This window comes from Lissotriton vulgaris, chromosome 5, assembly GCF_964263255.1.
Source record: "Lissotriton vulgaris chromosome 5, aLisVul1.2, whole genome shotgun sequence".
In the NCBI taxonomy this organism is placed as follows: domain Eukaryota; kingdom Metazoa; phylum Chordata; class Amphibia; order Caudata; family Salamandridae; genus Lissotriton; species Lissotriton vulgaris.
Genome location: NC_141693.1, coordinates 1,956,582,020 through 1,956,601,227, shown reverse-complemented (window position 1 = coordinate 1,956,601,227; position 19,208 = coordinate 1,956,582,020).

The window sequence follows — 19,208 nt, the reverse complement described above, 5'->3', positions numbered from 1 at the left end:
CTTTTATTCATTTCCCGGCAGCCCCCAGCTCCTATATATATATATATATATATATATATATATATATATATATATATATATATATATATATATATATATATATATATATATATATATATATATATATATATATATATATATATATATATATATATATATATATATTTATCCAGAACACTCTTCCTAGGAAGACAAGGCCACAACAGGGGAAACGTGGAAAGCAGCTTTATTTCACCAAAACCGGCAAGAAGTTCACAGACACCCGCAGTGGCGAATGCATTTCGGCATCATATCAGCCTTCCTCAGCGCCGTGGGTGTGACGAACAGGAAGCAGATGAGTAAGCTGATTTAAATATCGTCCCGCAACCTGCTTCGTGAACTGCTGCTCCGCCCATTCTGGTCAGTGCCAATCGCCTTAGCCTCCTACAGGACGCCTCTCTTCCAGCGCCTACAGGTACCAGCATGCACAGGAAACTGCTGGCAGGCAATGCGACGGGTGGAGCAGCGCCGCCTGAAACTCCAAAGTCCGGAATTTTAGAAACAAGCCCCTTCCTCGGGTCCCCAACCGCATCTCCTACCATAGCACAGGAGACTTTGTAGCGGGGACTTGGAAAACAAAATAGCCTTGTCCTGCGTGATGTCGATGACACCTACTCCGCCTCTTCATCTCCAGTGCGAGTAGGCAGGTTCAAGACATTCCTGTAACCAGGACAGCAAAAATCCTCCACGAAGGCGGGAACCAGTGGGGCTTGAACCCAAGATGATGCGGGAGCCTTGTGAGCGCGACACTGGAAATCGCGCTGAGATAATATCCAGAACACTCTTCCAAGGAAGACAAGGCCACAACAGGGGAAACGTGGAAAGCAGCTTTATTTCACCAAAACCGGCAAATATATATAGATTCTTTCTCGAAAACACTTCCAGATTTGTCGACTCATACCTGGCTCAATTTGTCAAAAATCTTCCATCCTATTTGAAGGATACCCAAGACTTCCTAAATGTCATGGACAATATTACGTGGGACTCAGAAATGTTATTAATTACTTTAGATGTAGTAAATCTATACACCTGCATCAATCACGAACAAGGACTCTTTGCCGTGAAATGGTTTTTAGATCAGAAACCAGAACATTTCAGAAGTCATAAGGCCATGATTTTGTCCATGATCAGATTTTGTTTGTTTAATAATATTTTCTTATTTGATGGGACTCTATACAATCAGAAAAGGGGTACTTCGATGGGCTCGTGCTTCTCCCCCAGCTACGCGAATTTATTCGTGGGCTGGTGGGAGAAGCATGAGGCGTGGAGTGACTCCAATCAGAAATGGACTGAAAAAATACTCATGTGGACTAGGTATATTGACGACCTATTTATAATCTGGCAGGGTGATCGTCAATCAGCAGAAGAGTATATCACCATATTAAATGACAACACGCTGAATCTAAAATTTACCAGTACCATCAGCACCAGTAGCATCAATTACCTAGACCTAGAAATATTTGTGCATAATAACATCTTGCACACCCGCTTGTACAGAAAACCTACAGCGGGCAATGCGGTCTTGCATGCTAAATCTTATCATCCAAAAAGTCTTGTAAAAAATGTACCATATGGCGAATTTTTACGCCTAAAGAGAAATTGTTCTCTTGAACAAGACTATAAGCATGCAGCAATTGAAGCGAATGGTAGATTTGAGCGTAGAGGATATAACAGCAACATCCTCAAACAGGCCAGTGACAAAGCCTCTAGAACAAATAGGAGGGATCTCCTTGTTCCCAAACCAAAGACAGAGGCACCTGATGAGGTCCGTATGATAACGGAATTTAACACCAAATCAGGTGAAATAGTTAATATCTTTCAAAAACACTGGCACATACTCACTGCTGACAAAGTCCTTAAGAAAAATCTGCCAAAAAAGCCTCTAATCCCCAATAAAAGATGTCCATCTTTGGCAGATCATTTGGTCCACAGCCATTTTAGATCATTGGCACAACCCATCAAAATATCGAAATCGGTTGGTTTCTTCCCTTGTCTTAAATGTAAGGCATGCAGATTCAGTGGCAAAATATCTGAATACCCAAATCGCACAGGCAATAATAAACCCAATATAAAAATAAAGCAGTTGCTCAATTGCAACTCAGAGTACACTGTGTACTGTCTCACCTGCCCTTGCAAGCTGCGATACATTGGCAGCACTATTAAACCAGTGAAACTTAGGATCCTTGAACACATGCGGGCAATTACAAACAACGACAAATCATATCCAGTTGCCCGCCACTTTGCACAACACCATCAGAGCAAGTGGGAGAAACTAAGTTTCTATTGCATTGATCAGGCCCCCAAATTAGAACGGGGAGGGGACAGGGACAAGTCTCTACGTATCCTGGAGTCTAAACACATCATTAGTCTTAAAACTATAACTCCTTGGGGTTTAAATAACAATGAAGAACTGTGGGTTCATTTATAACCAGTAGAGTGTCACAATGATTTGGGAATTATAGTAGATAATGAAACAGAACTGGAGAACATCCCTACTTTCCCAACAATCTGTCATGCCTTCAAAGTCTCTTTGTTGCACTGCTGTAAAAATCGCCCATTCAGGGCTGAATAACTTAAAACGGACACATTGAGAAAAGAATGGTTGTAAATATCTCAATTGTTGACCCATTTTTTCTTACTGTGAAAAATGAAATTATGAAAGGGAAAAAATTGTCTGTTTTATAACGTTACCTGTTTTTAATGAGCACAATGCACTTTCACGTCAATCACCATTGCATAGCCTGTGAAGTAATGCAATTTGCACATTATAAGATGACCACTAAAATGCTGTAGAAGATATGTCCTTCTTTTATGTCTATGAAGTGTGTAGCTGACCAATGACTTTAAAATGGTGATTTTAATCGCACACTAACGTTACACTGACGAAGCCTGTAAAGGCGAAACACGTCTGTAAGGGGTGAGGGGGGTCTGGTGAATAAAATTCATGAAACGGATACCAGCGTGCCGGCCATTCTTTTTCTGACACCGTAATTGGACACAGAAAGCGTGCAGCGATATATATATATATATATATATATATATATATATATATATATATATATATCAAACACTTTATTTACATCGTTACTCTATGCGAGTTAGCGTGAGACAGGATCCTTTCTTTCAAATCCTGCGCGCGTGCGCATTAGGAACAAAACCAATTTCACTTCAAAGACTTGGGCTTTGAATTGTTCGCCTACATAGAAAAACAGATATGCTAATGATTGCATATGCACGAGAGTGAGAGAAATTAACCGCCCGATTCATCAAAGAAAATAGCGCTCGCAAAGGGCCAGATTCTGAGAATCTGGCCCTTTGCGAGAGTGAATTTTGCATTTGGGATTCAGCATCCCAAATGTAAAAATCGCTAATTGCGATCTCGCAATTTTGCGAGGAATTACATTTAAGGAGTCTCTATTTGAGATTCCTTAAATGCAATTCATCATCCAATTTAATTTTGCGAATTCGCAATTTCTAGCCGCAATTTACCGCAAGGTCAGACCTCGTGGTAAATTGCGAGAACTCAGAAAAATGCATTTAAATGCATTTTTCTGATTTGCATGTTACACACACACATGTCCTTTGGACATGTGTGTGTGCAACACCTGTGTAAAATTTCATTTGAGGGGTGCTACAGGGTGTCCTTTGGACACCCCTGGCACCCTTCAAATCGCTATCTTATTTGCGATTAGCAAATTGCTAATCGCAAATAAGGAATACTCCCCATTCATTTCTATGGGCCTTTTGGCCCATAGGAATGAATGGCGAGTTATTCCTTATTTGCGATTAGCAATTTGCTAATCGCAAATAAGGAATATGTAGGAATCGCATATCTTCATGCAATTTCCACATGAATCCCGTTTTGCGAGTCCTTAATAGCGATTCGCTATGAATCGCTATTAGGGCCTGGCAAAACGGGAGAATGATGAATCAGGCTGTAAATGCGCACGAGAGGAAACATTAAAAGCTTGTCAGCTCGTCGAAGAGACATCATTTAAATGAGCGGAGGGTAAGCTTTTGATGCGCAGTAAAAGTGCGCTGCCCACCGCTATGCGATGAGTGTCCCTACTCGCTTCCTATGACTGCGCTATGCCACGAGCACCTAGGGTCTCCGGGGATATCCTAAGGTAAATAGGTTAATAGGTAAATGATGCCCCCTGAGCATCACCCCCTGCAGGCAACCAGGAACCGCCGGCCACAAGGGATTTGAGGCGTCGCCCCTTGCCCCTAACCCCTGCGAAGTGCCCCCACTCCCCCAAGGAGAGCGCGCACGGACTACACACGAGCACACTTTTAACCCCCTGCATCGGTGAAGGAGGCTGCCGGGATACTTTAAAATCCATCCTGCAGTACCTCCTTTCGTCCCTAGAGGGCCAGGCCTGGAGCCGAGAATCAGCAGTGAGGTGAGACTGGGTCCCGGATTTGCTCGGAAGGTGGCTGGCGATAGAGGCAAAGAGAGCAAGGATTCTCTCTTCCACTATCACGGGGCATGACGCCCTCTTTCAAGACCCCCTGCAAAACCATCCTAACCATCATTGGGGTCCACACCTTCACTGGAGGGCATCCCCGTCCAAGGTGTAGAGAAATCATTTACCCATTTGACTCGGACCTGTAATTCCCGGTTCCACACGCGAGATTCTTTGGTTAATTTGATCCACGCCCCCACATTCTTGCCAGAGCGTTCCCCTCTGGTCCCTCGGCTCCTTTCTGCCTTGAAATCGGTGGTCACAGGAGCACCACATCCTGGGGAAATCGAATAATTTCTAAGAACTAAGACACTGAACTTTTGTTAATCTTGTGTGGGCAATTACGAGGCTCAGCCACAGAGGGCTTATATTAACAGTGACAAAATGCTGCCCTAAGCACAAGTAGTGCTAGCTGCACCGTTTAGGCCATTTACAGCTGCGCAGCAAGTAGTGCCAGCTGCACCGCGTAGGCCTTTTTCAGCTGTGCAGCAAGTAGTGCCAGCTGCTCCATTTAGGCCTTTTACAGCTGCGCAGCAAGTAGTGCCAGCTGCACCGCGTAGGCCTTTTTCAGCTGCGCAGCAAGTAGTGCCAGCTGCTCCATTTAGGCCTTTTACAGCTGCGCAGCAAGTAGTGCCAGCTGCACCGTTTAGGCCTTTTACAGCTGCGCAGCAAGTAGTGCCAGCTGCACCGTTTAGGCCTCTTACAGCTGCACAGCAAGTAGTGCCAGCTGCACCGCGTAGGCCTTTTTCAGCTGCGCAGCAAGTAGTGCCAGCTGCTCCATTTAGGCCTTTTACAGCTGCGCAGCAAGTAGTGCCAGCTGCACCGTTTAGGCCTTTTACAGCTGCGCAGCAAGTAGTGCCAGCTGCACCGTTTAGGCCTCTTACAGCTGTGCAGCAAGTAGTGCCAGCTGCTCCATTTAGGCCTTTTACAGCTACGCAGCAAGTAGTGCCAGCTGCACCGCGTAGGCTTTTTTCAGCTGCGCAGCAAGTAGTGCCAGCTGCTCCATTTAGGCCTTCTACAGCTGTGCAGCAAGTAGTGTCAGCTGCTCCATTTAGGCCTTTTACAGCTGCGCAGCAAGTAGTGCCAGCTGCACCGCGTAGGCCTTTTTCAGCTGCGCAGCAAGTAGTGCCAGCTGCTCCATTTAGGCCTTTTACAGCTGCGCAGCAAGTAGTGCCAGCTGCACCGTTTAGGCCTTTTACAGCTGCGCAGCAAGTAGTGCCAGCTGCACCGTTTAGGCCTCTTACAGCTGGGCAGCAAGTAGTGCCAGCTGCTCCCTTTAGGCCTTTTACAGCTGCGCAGCAAGTAGTGCCAGCTGCACCGCGTAGGCCTTTTTCAGCTGCACAGCAAGTAGTGCCAGCTGCTCCATTTAGGCCTTTTACAGCTGCGCAGCAAGTAGTGCAAGTTGCACCGTTTAGGCCTTTTACAGCTGCGCAGCAAGTAGTGCCAGCTGCACCGTTTAGGCCTCTTACAGCTGGGCAGCAAGTAGTGTCAGCTGCTCCATTTAGGCCTTTTACAGCTGCGCAGCAAGTAGTGCCAGCTGCTCCATTTAGGCCTTTTACAGCTGCGCAGCAAATAGTGCCAGCTGCTCCATTTAGGCCTTTTACAGCAGTGCTGCAAGCAGCGCCAGCTTCACAGTTTAAGACACTTTATCCGTGGGGACATTTCTGATTGAGTTAGGACTCTCGCTGCATTGGCAGCAACCTTGACATTTTGGCTTCTGGGCATTTGAGTCCCTCTCTGAGATGGCCAGTTGGCCAGGGAGTCTGCGAGGTTTGTACATAGCTAGGCCCGGTTTAAGTATTTGCGGTTCTAGGAAATGCTTTTCATGTTGTATGATTTGCGAACCCTGCTCTGAGCACCTCTAAAGGTGGCCTTATAATGACGAGACTGTCGTGCATATGTTGATTTTGTTAATCAGATTTTATTCCACCCTATGCTCTGTGCCCCTAATGTTAGTGATTCTCAGGAGATTGGGTCCAATAGTAGTCTGTTGAGATTATGGGCGTACAATGCGGTTGGTGCCGAATGTGCTTCTGTTACAGGCTGATGCTAAGTACAGTAATCACCAGTGGCCACTGGGTGTTTGTTTGTGATTTGTTTTACTATGACTAATTGTGCTTTGTGGTGATTTTGACAGTGATCCAGTTGGTCCTATCATAAGTAAACTTTCTCTTGTAAACATTATCTTGTGCCAGTTGGCTGCATGTACACCTAAATGAAGGGCCCAACAAACACCCACCTCTCCTCCTGGACGGCACATTAGTTCAGATCTCTTCACCCAACGTCTGGAATATGTGCCCCCTTTTAGTCCTTTTACTTCTCCTCACCACCGCTTTCCCAGTAACACCCCTCTCATATCCCCCCCGCACTCCTTCTCCCCATTTTCCCAACATGGCCACCACTCGAGCTAAGGTTAGAAAATCATTTATCCTCCCGGCCAGACTAAAGCTTCAGTAAAATTATTGAAGCATAACACTATTGAATGTTTCCCAGATTCCCTTTTTGCTGATCAAGTTTACAATGGTCAATTTGGGAGGCGAAAAAATGATTTCATTTTCTTCACTCATGACATCCCCTCTTGGTCCACCAGTTTTTATAATTCCCTTAACGTCACCTCCTCCTCATCTATCCCTCATGGGAAATAACTAAAGATTTCCCCCTCTGCGTATTTCAACGGCTCCCTCACCATCTCACTCTATAACAACGGTACCGTCATGATCCAAGGCAAAGACACCTGTCTCTCTCTCTTTCACCACCTCTTCCCCTCCCTACTCACCTCCTCTGTGACCAGGTTTTCCCCTGACTCTCCTTCTAGCTTCACCCATTACTCCCTTTCTCCTCATGTGACCCCCATACACTCCACTAGGCTGCACCCTCAGGAGGCACAGGTCAGACCACTTCCCTCCGCCTCCCTTATGCCCTCCTCTCCCTTTCCTCCAACTTCACTGTATGCCCCCCCTTTATCACGTCAGCCTTACCACTGGCTAATACGCTCCTCGTCCAATCTGCACCGTCCCGGTACTCCAATCTCATCTCCTCCCCCTATTCCTACCTGCTACTCCCTTTTTTAGTCCACCCCTCCGCCAACCTCCTCCCCCAGCTAATTTTCCGTATGCTCCCCTCATTCCTCCCTCTCTCCCTCTTCTCTACCCCCTCCTCCCCTCGCTTCTTACCCCGATTTCTTCACAATCCCATTGCATCTCTCTCCTTCCCCCCACTCCGTCAGCAATGCTGTGTTGCCCCCTTTCACCCCCTGGTAACCCTTTCCATCTGCCTCCATCGGGCCCAGCAGAACCAGCTCCTTTCTTCAACTTCCCCTTCTCCGAAGCCCCCTCACTCTGCCAGATGCCGGTTCCCTCACAGCCACTCCTCCTAGCCAACAGGACCTCTCCAACCACCTCCCCTCTTTTCCTCCCAAACCCCCTACACTCCTATGACACCTCACAGTCCTCCCCTCTCCTTTTACCCCACCGCCTTGATCCGCACCTATCTCTTCCTAAATATGTCCTCAATTCCTTTCCTTTGTGCAATGCCAACAAAGACAACTCTCCCTTCACATCTGATACACCAACCCCCGCTCTCAACCTCCACCTTTCCCCACCTATGAACCCTATACCCCAACTCTCCTCCTGCCCCCCCACCTCTCCCTGCCTTCCACCACCTATTTCACCCCATCCTTTTGCCATCGAGACAGCCAACCGTCCGTGCTCTGCCCTACTCTCTCTTGGAAATAAGCTAGGCTCTCTTATCAGCTCCATCTCCCAGCTTGTAGCTTCCATTTCACTTTTAAGCTCTAAGATTTCCACTTTCCCATTCACCTCAACTCCTTTGGAAAACTCTCACCTTCCCACGAGATGCACCTCACTCCCTCACCCCATCATAGCCAAGCATAACCTGTCATTGGGAAACAACACTTACAATGTAACTTTTACAACGCACTACCTTTACAACAAAACTTTTACAATGCAACATCCATTACAACGCATACCATTACAACGCAATCATTACAACTCATGTCACTACAACGAATACCACTACAACGCATGTCATTACAACGCAGTCATTACAACGCATACCATTACAATGCATACCTACACTATCCAACACTTACCCTACTGTTGCACCCCTTGGAGTTAGAATAGTAATTTTTACCCCTACACTATCCAATACTTACCCTACTGTTGCACCCCCTGGAGTTAGAATAGTAATTTTTACCCCTACACTATCCAATACTTACCCTACTGCTGCACCCCCTGAAGTTAGAATAGTAATTTTTATCCCGACCCTATCCAATACTTACCATACATGCAATGTAATGGTATGCGTTGTAATGGTGTGTGCTGTAAATGTAGAATGCGTTGTAGTGGAATGCGTTGTAAAGGTAGTTTAAAAGAATTCGTTGTAATGGCATGCATTGTAATGGAATGCGTTGTAATGGATGTTGCGGTGTAAAAAAAGCGTTGTAAAGGTATGCGTTGTAAAAGTATGCGTTGTAACGACATACATCCCCTGCCTTCTGCAAACATCGCTCACTCACACAAGCCCATGAACGCCACCCATCTTCAACCTACATCTCAGAGTAACCCAACTATCTACACTATTCCGACCATCTCCTCTGTCAGAACCAAACATCCTCCTAAACCCTCCCGTGCACCCCCGTATAGGCACAATATCCCTATCACCCTTCTTAGCCCAAGTGCCCCCATCGCCAAAACAGTCTCGACAGAGCTGCGCTGTCTGCTCCACAACTGCAGATCTGCAATAAAGCACAAACTCGAAATCTCTGATACCATCACCCTTCACAATATTGACCTGTTCTTCCTAACAGAGACCTGGTTCAATGATACCTCTCACTCTATGTTTGATCTCCTATTACCCACAGGCTACTCTATCTTCAGGAATGACAGACTTATCAAAGTTGGGGAAGGTGTTGCAGTCATCTTTAGAAACTCCCTTCAACTTAAGGCTTTTCCCATCAGCGCCTTCCACACTTTTGAATGTCTATCTCTTGAGCTTCAACTACACCACCGCTCACCCCTCAGATTCCATGTCATATACCGCCCACCTGGCAGTGGCCCTATGTTTATGGAGGAACTCACTGACTTCATCAGCGACCAATACTCGCAAAGTGACAATCAGACCTTCATGGGTGACTTCAATCTCCACTGGGGCTCTCTGCAAGACTCGTCCGCGAACCTGCTGGCCACCTTCCTCTCTACAATTGATCTTATCCAACACTGCACAGAATCAACACAGTCTAAGGGCTCAATCCTGGACCTTGTTATTTCTAAAGCAGGCATGCTTTCTATCGCTACCCCTATTCACGTAGACTGGTCTGACCACCTCCTCATTCCATTCTCTCTTCACCTAGCACACTCTATAACTCTTGGCCAGCGCCGGGAAACCTTTGGGTAGCTGTGCGCTTAATAAAATTATTAATAATAATAATAATAATAATAATAATAAGAGGGCTACCTCCTGGTTCCGTGACACTAAAAACATTGACATCGGTTCCCTCTGTGAATCAGCTCTGCTATGACTTCCAAGGCTAGACTCAAACCTAGATGTTGACGAACTCCCCTCCCAGTGCCTCACATTCCTTGCAGTCGAAATCAATAACCTCGCTCCTCTCCAAAGTGTTAAAACCTAGACCGCAGTGTCAACATTATCGGCGCCATCTTGCCCCCTTTTCGAGCCTATTCGTGCGCGTAAGCGGCAGCCATTTTAGATACCATGGCCTCTCTGCCCATCGCCGAAAGCCAGCGCGTCTCTCTCTCACTCCTGACCTCGCAGGCATCCCCGCGCGCTGACAACCCCCGCTCTCACATGCCTTGGGCCATAAACCCCTCTTCAGTACAGCTCTGCCTCAGAACCCCATCCTGTTCCCAGCGCGACACCTCCCTTCATTCCTTTCATGATCCCGGGTCCTTTGATAAAACCCCCTTTCCTCTGTGCCCGTTTGTCTTACTCGTTCCCAGGCCGCCACCTGGCCCTGCGGATACTGTTTATTGCCCCCCCCTATACAGTAGGAAGCCTCCCCCATCAAAGGATCCCCGAGTTGATCAAAGCCCCCACCCCATGAGATCCGATCAACCACATACATTCCGTGAATCGGCGGAATGTCCAGCTGCGCGATAATCATCACCTGTTGTGACCGGGGTGGGGACTTCAACTGTAAATGTGTGTGGGAACGGGCCTGAAGCGGGGATTCCGAGGATGTCTTTCCGTACATCAAAGTGTTGACAAAGATGTGTTTAATGCCATAAAACAATAAACTTGTGTATAAGAGGCCAGGGCCTCAGAGATGCGGTTAGAGCACCTCGAGAAGATACCCTGTTGTCTGATTTGATGTGTTCTGCTCCGTCGGAATAAAACTTCTGTTTCCTGCCTTCCAGTCTCCAGCGCCTGCCTCTTTGTTTGGTAACTTGAGTGGGTATAGAGGCGGTTAATGCCGGGCAACTCTGAAAAGGGTCATTCGGCCGTACCTTTTTCCACAATTGGCGTCCCAAACGTGGGGCCCATCAGCGACTCGTAGATCCAGTGGGAGAGGTCCTGACGACAGAGTGAACGACTGCAACGATCGGGAGAGCTCCTGTCCGATAGACCCTCGTCTGACAGCCGATCATCCGAACTTCACTGGTTCCGAACAGACCTCTCTCGAGTGATCTACGGTCCTGACTGGGAACCATCAGGAGTGCCGCGAAGATCACGAAGAATAGAGGACGATCGGGCGCTGGATTCGGAAGACAAGAACCTGTCCATGCGGTCCGGGTAAGGTCGTGTAAACACGACGAATTGCGAAATGATTGTTTGATTGTTTGGAAAATATTAGTATTACTCTTTTGTTGATTTGTTTGGAGATTCACTGTCTGCAAACGGAGAAACAACAGGCTCTCTCTTTGCAAGCAGTGAAGGATAGGTAACGCAGACTTTTGTCCCCATTGTAATCCGTCGTGCCTATCTTCCTCCCCCACTGATTGATTGTTTGGCCCGAACTATTGTTCGTGGATTGTTTTCTGGAGATTCTCTGTCTGCAAACAGGGAAGAACAGGTTCTCTCTTTGCAGGTAGTGAAAGGGTAGGTAACGCAGACTTTTGTCCCCGTTGTAACCCGTCGTGCCTACTTATTCTCCCCATTGATTGTTTGAATGACCGAACATTGACTGTTCGATATTGGTTCTTTGAGGTATTCACCGCCTGCAAACAACGAAGAATAGAAATATTCTGTCTAGTCTTTGCACGCAGTGATAAGATAGGTAGTGCAGACTTTTGTCCCCGTTGTAATCCGTCATGCCTATCTTCTCCCCACTGATTGGTAGCCTGTTTAGCCCGGACCGCTTATTAGAGATGAACCATCCAGCTCCACTGGAAGGCACCCCTAATAAGGACATGTTCATGAAGCATGGATTGATCGCTATAGCTTATAGCAAGCTGTGGCATAAATATACGAAAAAGGATCGAGAAAGTCAGTGACCATTGGTAGGATCCTTCGATGAGGATAAAATAAGCGCGCTGGAAACAGCCCTTGGGAAACACAAGACAACGCCCACTATGCTTGATAGTCTCGGCATATGGCGCAAAGAAACCGAACAGCGTAAAAAGAGAAATGAGAGTAGGTTGGGAAAAGAGCTGCGAAAGGCAGCCCACCTAGCTGCTAAGAAATTAGAAGAAGAGATTAAGGAAAGAGAGGAAGCCAAACAGAAACTAGAGGTAGAAACATCAAGCCAGTGTCCGGTTAGAACGCCCTCTACGCTCTATCCTGAATTGCCCTTGAAACAGCGAGCCAACGATGATCTTTTGTTAGGTCCTCCGATCATCTACATGCCCCCTCCATATGCCCCTTCCCAACCGTTAGCACAGCACCCACCACCCCCAAGCACAGACGAGAGTAGTACCAGAGCTTCGGCCCCCGTGGCCTCTGTGCCGGCCGAACCCCTTGTATTAGATACAGCACAAGCGGCAGCGCTAGATGACCCTGAGACCCGAAAGGCTGATTCCGCAAGAACGAACAGATTAAGCAAGGATGAGCGAGCAGGGGTTGATAAGATAGTGAGGACATTGGGAGAAAGAAAGGAAAGTGAAGAGCATGTCACGGACATGTTCAACACGTATACTGGGAGCCACAGACGACATTTTGCCGTACGACTGTGTTACCATGTCTTGAATGCGTATGAGGACCGATATCGAGACAAAGGTCCCGAGAGCCTAACGACTCTGTATAGGAAGGTCGATATCGGGGATGAGGGCGAGTGTGACGTGACGGACCTCCTTACGCGTACGCTTGAGGTTTTCCGCCACCTCACTGAACAGGAATCGGAAGCTAAACCCACGACACCTGTAGCAACCGAACCACAAAATGAGCGAGCTAGCGCCATGATGCCAATAAGAGAGGCTGCCCCTTACTGGGTTCCTCCACGAGGTCTAGGAACTCACGATGACGTCAACCACCAAGATGCAAGAGGGAGGGTAGTGCACAACTGGGTCTACCAGCCATGGGATCGGCAAGATATTCTGACATTTCGGAAATCTCTGCCTGATTTACGTAAAAACCCCACTGCCTTCTATACTGAATTAGGTACAGCCCTAGGTTCAACGATTATGACCCTGGCTGACATCGACTTGTTTTTCGGGTTATGTCTACCAGCTGATGTGTGGAAGCAAATCCGGAAAGTCGACCACCTTGAGCTGTTCGGACATACCTGGTCACAACTCGATGGCATAGATAGGCAACGAGAACCTGGACAGAAGCCTTTGAAACCCATTTTAGACCTCCCAGATAAAATCGTACAGAAACTGAAAACCCTGATTCCAGAAAAGAAAGTGGACTGGTCGATAGTAACGGCTTGCCGTCAGAAACCCCAGGAGGACGTATCGGACTACTTCTCCCGGTTTGAAACGGTGTTCTCCGATTACAGCGGCCAGGACATGACCACTGCAACCGGACATCATCTGTTTGTCCAGAATTATGTTAAGGGTTTGTCACCGGAGGTCTCCCAGAAACTACAGGCCAGCGAGAGTAGTTGGGCGGCCTCCAAACCTGCGGCTATCCTTCAGATGGCCCAATATTACGAACACCAGAAAAATGAAAATGACAGGGCAACAGAGAAAAAGAAGAAAGACTTAAAAGAAAGGGTGATGATTGCACAATTGCAAGGGGTGACTATAGGACGAGAGCAATACAAAGGAAACTATCAGACGAATGTCCCTAAGAACGCACCTCCTAAAGACCGCACCTCGACACCCCACATTGGACGTACAGACATTAGAGAGGACCAGTGCGCCTTCTGTAAAGGATTCGGCCATTGGAAATCCCAGTGCCCGGTTCTTTTGGAGATGAACAGAAATAGGCACCCCAAGGACGTAGCGCGTGGACTGAGAAATAGAGGGCAGCAACGGGGGCCCACAAATGACACGACTAACGATAGATTAAACACACCAAATACATTTGACCGACCCAGACAGAACCAATACCAGCAGTCTGACTGCGACGATGCCCACAACTTCGCATAGGACTACCAAGGGCAAGGGAGGGATCGAGTTGAGCTCCTTATGTCACTGCTAAGGTCCTGGGTACAAAGTCTCCATTTCTGGTAGACACTGGCGCAACACGTAGTGCGTTATCTAAACGACTGATTCCAAGGGCACCCTTGTCTGGCTCACTTGTGACATCGATAGGTTTTGATGGAACGCCCTCCACTAACCCTTTGTCCACTCCGATCCCCTTAGACTTAGAGAACAATACCACTGACACGACGTTTTTGCTTTCTGCCAATACTCCTGACGCCATTATGGGACTTGACTTACTGAAGCATTTCCGAGCGACTATTAGATGTTCCCAAGACGGAGTTCGAGTTTTTCTGTACGACAACCCTGTTCTGCTTAGACATTGCCCTTCCCGACGCATGTTTTCCATCACCGACACTGACTCGTCCCTACTTGACACTCTGCCTCCGTATCTGTGGGCTAAGACAGATTCGGACGTAGGACACATGATGATTGACCCAGTGCACATCACTGTTCGACCGGACGCAATACTCCCAAAACTTCCACAATATCGGATATCGCCCGAGGGCGAGAAGGCATTGGTAAAGATTATTCAGTCACTGATAGACGCAGGAGTGGTAGAGGAAGTGGTTAGCAACGTTTGCAACAGCCCTATCTTGCCCATCATCAAGAAACAAGGAGAGGGGGATGAGAAAGCATACCGCTTCATCATCGACCTTCGAGAGATCAACAAAGTGGTTGTACCCCAGTACCCCGTGGTCTCAGACATCACCACTATCCTGACTTTGATTCCTTCTACTGCCACCACCTTCACTGTCATTGACCTTAAAAATGCATTTTTCTCTATCCCCATCCACCCAGATAGCCGATATCTCTTCGGCTTCACCCTAAAAGCCCGCTCATATAGGTTCTGCCGAGCACCCCGAGGCTACACAGAAAGCCCTAGCATCTACAGTCAGGCCCTCAAGAGACAACTGGATCAGGTCCAGTTACCCGATGGAGTGGTGTTAATACAATACGTCGATGACATCCTTTTGGCAGCCGACACCACTCCACTAGCAGTCACAGCCACCATTCAACTCCAGCACTTCCTTGCGGAAAATGGCCACAAGGTCTCCAAAAAGAAGTTGCAATTCTGCCAACCCCAGGTCACTTACTTAGGCCACCTTCTGTCCAAAGACGGAAGGAAACTTACTCCTGACCGGATCCAAACCATTCTTGAAACCCCTGTCCCTAAGACTCAGAAACAGGTCCGCTCCCTACTAGGCCTCACCTCCTTCTGCCGACAGTGGTTGCCAAACTTCAGCCTCATTGTGAAACCGCTGCTATCTCTGCTAGCTAAAGATGTCCCCTTCCCACTCCCTTGGACCCCTGAATGCCAATCCTCCTTCATAGAACTACGAGATGCCCTTTGTTCGGACCCTGTCCTAGGCACCCCCGAATACACTAAGCCCTTCTCCCTCTACACTCACGAAAGGGAGGGGTGTGCTTTATCTGTCTTGACCCAGTCCATTGGCCCAAAGCAACGACCATGCGCTTACTTCTCTGCCACTCTTGACCCCGTAGCCAAAGCCTTGCCTGCCTGCCTTCGAGCTGTAGCTGCTGCTGCTATCTCTATCCGACAGAGTGAGGGGATCGTGCTCTCGAATTCCCTCACGGTACTAGTACCCCATGCAGTTGACACCCTTCTGAACCAAACTAAGACGCAACACCTGACGAGTGCACGACTGACTGGATACGAACTGACTCTGCTCGCACCTCACATCACCCTGAAAAGATGCACCACACTGAACCCAGCAACTTTGTTGCCCCTACCGGAAAACGACCCCAGCGTGCCCCCTGTACATGACTGTGTGACCCTCACGGACGAACAGACTAGAAGTAGGGTTGACCTCAGAGACACGGCTTTTCCTGACCCTGACGGAGAGCTGTGGGTGGACGGCTCTTGCATCAAACTCCCCGATGGCACCACTTCAGCTGCCTATGCAGTCACCACGGCCCGAACTGTAGTAGAGACAGCCCGCATTATACAACGATCTGCACAGGCAGCGGAACTGATTGCCCTGACACGAGCATGCATCCTAGCAGCAGGAACCACAGCGAACATATACACCGATAGCCAGTATGCCTTCGGGGTGGTTCACCATTTTGGGCTCCTTTGGAAGGAAAGGGGATTCTTGACCTCACACGGCACTCCCATCTTACATGGAGATTTAGTCTCCGCCCTGATTGAAGCTGTCCTTCTCCCCAAAAGACGTGCTGTTATCAAATGCCAGTCACACAAGAAAGTGACAGACATTATTGGACAGGGAAATGCACTAGCCGACATCACTGCTCGAACCACAGCTGAAAATAGGACGACGACACGCATGTACGTGACCAGGTCACAAGCAGAGAAATGGACCGACGCTAGGGACACTATTAGGGACATTCAAATGGCTAGCACACAACACGAATTGACTGAATGGGCACGGGTGGGATTGAAAGACGACGAAGGCTGCTGGCGGACCAAAGACACGAGCAAATGGTTGCTACCTGACTCGTACCTAATTCCCATACTGACTATGGCACACTCCCCTGCTCACATAGGATCAGCCCCACTGATTGAACTTGTCTCCAGAGTTTGGCACAATGACAAAATCACAGACTCCGCCAAACGTCTGGTTCAACAATGCTTGATATGCCTGCAGCATAACCCTGGGAAAGGAACTGTGGTACCCCGGGGCGGGTTTGGGGTTCCCAATCACCCGTTTGAAGTCCTGCAGATGGACTACATCCAACTAGACAGATGCCAAGGCCTGAAATACGTACTTGTCGTGGTGTGTGCATTTAGCAAGTGGGTGGAAGCATACCCAACCCGTGATTACACTGCTATGGCCACTGCAAAAGTACTGCTAAAAGAATTCTTCCCTCGCTACGGCCTTTGTCGAATTTTATGGAGCGACAATGGCCCCCACTTCGTAGCCGAAGTCATCCAGCTCATCTTAAAGGGGCTGGGTATCAAGCAAAAGTTCCACGCAGTCTTCCACCCCCAGTCCGCTGGACTTGTCGAGCGACACAATGCCACACTAAAGCTAAAACTAGCCAAGATAGTGGCTACCACGGGGCTGAAATGGCCAGACGCTCTCCCACTGGCATTGCTATCGATGCGTTCCACCCCCACCAAACACCACTTGACACCTTACGAGATCGTTTTCGGCCGACCCATGAGCGTCTGGTCTGCACCGAAACCGACTTCCATTCATGACGTCCCGGACGTCCTAATGTCTGATTATTTGTATAAGTTGACTGAAACTCTGTCTGTCATTCACCAACAGGTGCTGCATGCCATCCCTGACGCTTCCAGGGGTCCCGGACACAACCTGCAACCTTGGGATTTTATCCTCATAAAGAATTTCCAGCGCGCCAAGAGTCTGGAACCCCGGTGGACGGGCCCCTGGCAAGTCCTTCTTGCCACCCGAACAGCTCTTTGAGTGGAAGGAAAGCGGACCTGGGTGCATGCGCACCATTGTAAGAAGATTCCCCCGACTCTGATGACAACCGAAGACGTAGCCACCCAGGAAGAGCTCCTGAACAAAGACCGACCATCGCTGGATTGCTACCCAGGCACAGAGACACTTGAACTTGCAAAGATTCCTGACCCTACCGTGCCATCCAAAGAAGGGTATAACCTGCGTCGAAAGGAGAGAGTTTCGGCTAAGCAGACCATTGACTAAGTCATAATTCTCAGATCGGTGGCCTAACACTACAAAGGCTGTCAGGAGAGAAAGCCAGACGAGGTCTTTGGTTCTGCCCGCTACCGAGCTCCCTTGAAGGTGATGGAAGCGCCCGATAAGAAGGTGATGGAAGCGCCTGATAAGAAGATGATGGAAGCAACCGGACATCCGAAAATTCGCTACAGAAACCCAAAGACAGACAGAATCCACAGTTCAAAGACAATTGCACTTTTCATCACAATCCTTTTCTGCTTTCTCTTCATGACCACGCTCTGGATTATGGAAGAAAATGCACCTGCTCATGAAACATTCCTAACCACTGCGCAGCCTACCACCATGAAAGAACATTATTTGATCTCGCTCTCTCCTCAACTCAGAGAAAGGCAAAAGGAGTTTTGGAACAACTCCTTTGTGCAGCTGCTGCACCAGCACAATCTTGCCACCAATGCCACCAACTGTTGGATCTGTGGGTTGCTACCCCACGCCACTGGACATTCGATACCTTTCATCCCTTCACCCTTCTCAATTCACGGCTCCTGCTTTGCTTGGCTGATCCTCTTGCAAGAGAGCTATAAGGACAATGCCACCTCCAGCAAAACCATGACTCATTTCTTTCATGAGGTCTGGCGAAACAAAACAAAGACGCACTTCTGCCCGCAGACCTCCAACGACTCTATCCACATGGACATCCCTGCTAAAGAACGAATTGAAATGCAGGTGTTCAACAATCCAACCAGACCCACCTTCTCCTACCTACGGAAGCGAACAGCTGCCACTCTGACTGTGGCTCTATCTGTCATCAACGTCACAGGCCATATGTGCATAGAAGGGCTTGGGACACAACTGGTGGGCCGAAGTGCGTGCCGCTTCACCAGAACTTTGGACTCTACCGATCCACCTTCCTTTGTATCCTCTCCAAACATGTACTTCGTCTGTGGCACAAAGGCTTACACCTGGCTCCCCAAAGGCTGGGGGGGCACTTGTTTTATCTCTTTCATCCTTCCTCCGACCTATGTGGCTCCAGCGAATCACCATAGACAAAAACAAGCCAAGGATATTGAACAAGCCGACTCAACAGGAGCACAGTTCCTCGATGCTATGAAGGGACTTGTTCCACTCTGGGGCCCGATGGCAAACAGTGGTGCCATCCGACATCTGACTCAGGCAGTCGAGACAACAATGAACATCACAGCTGGTATCCTTGCAAACAACACAGCCGAGCTTCAAGCGGTCCGCCTGGTGGCTCTCCAGAACCGCCTTGTTCTAGATGTGGTTCTAGCGGATTGTGGTGGAGCATGCCGCATTATTGGGTCCAGCTGCTGTACATATATTCCGGACAATTCACCCTCAGTGTACAAGGCCATCGAACACCTCCACAGACTCTCCTCAGAAGTTCACCAGGAGCAGGAAGAATGGTCGCTTGGTGGATGGTTCTGGAGTACTGTTAAGAACTGGGGCTGGAGACTGTTTACCATTATCCTGAT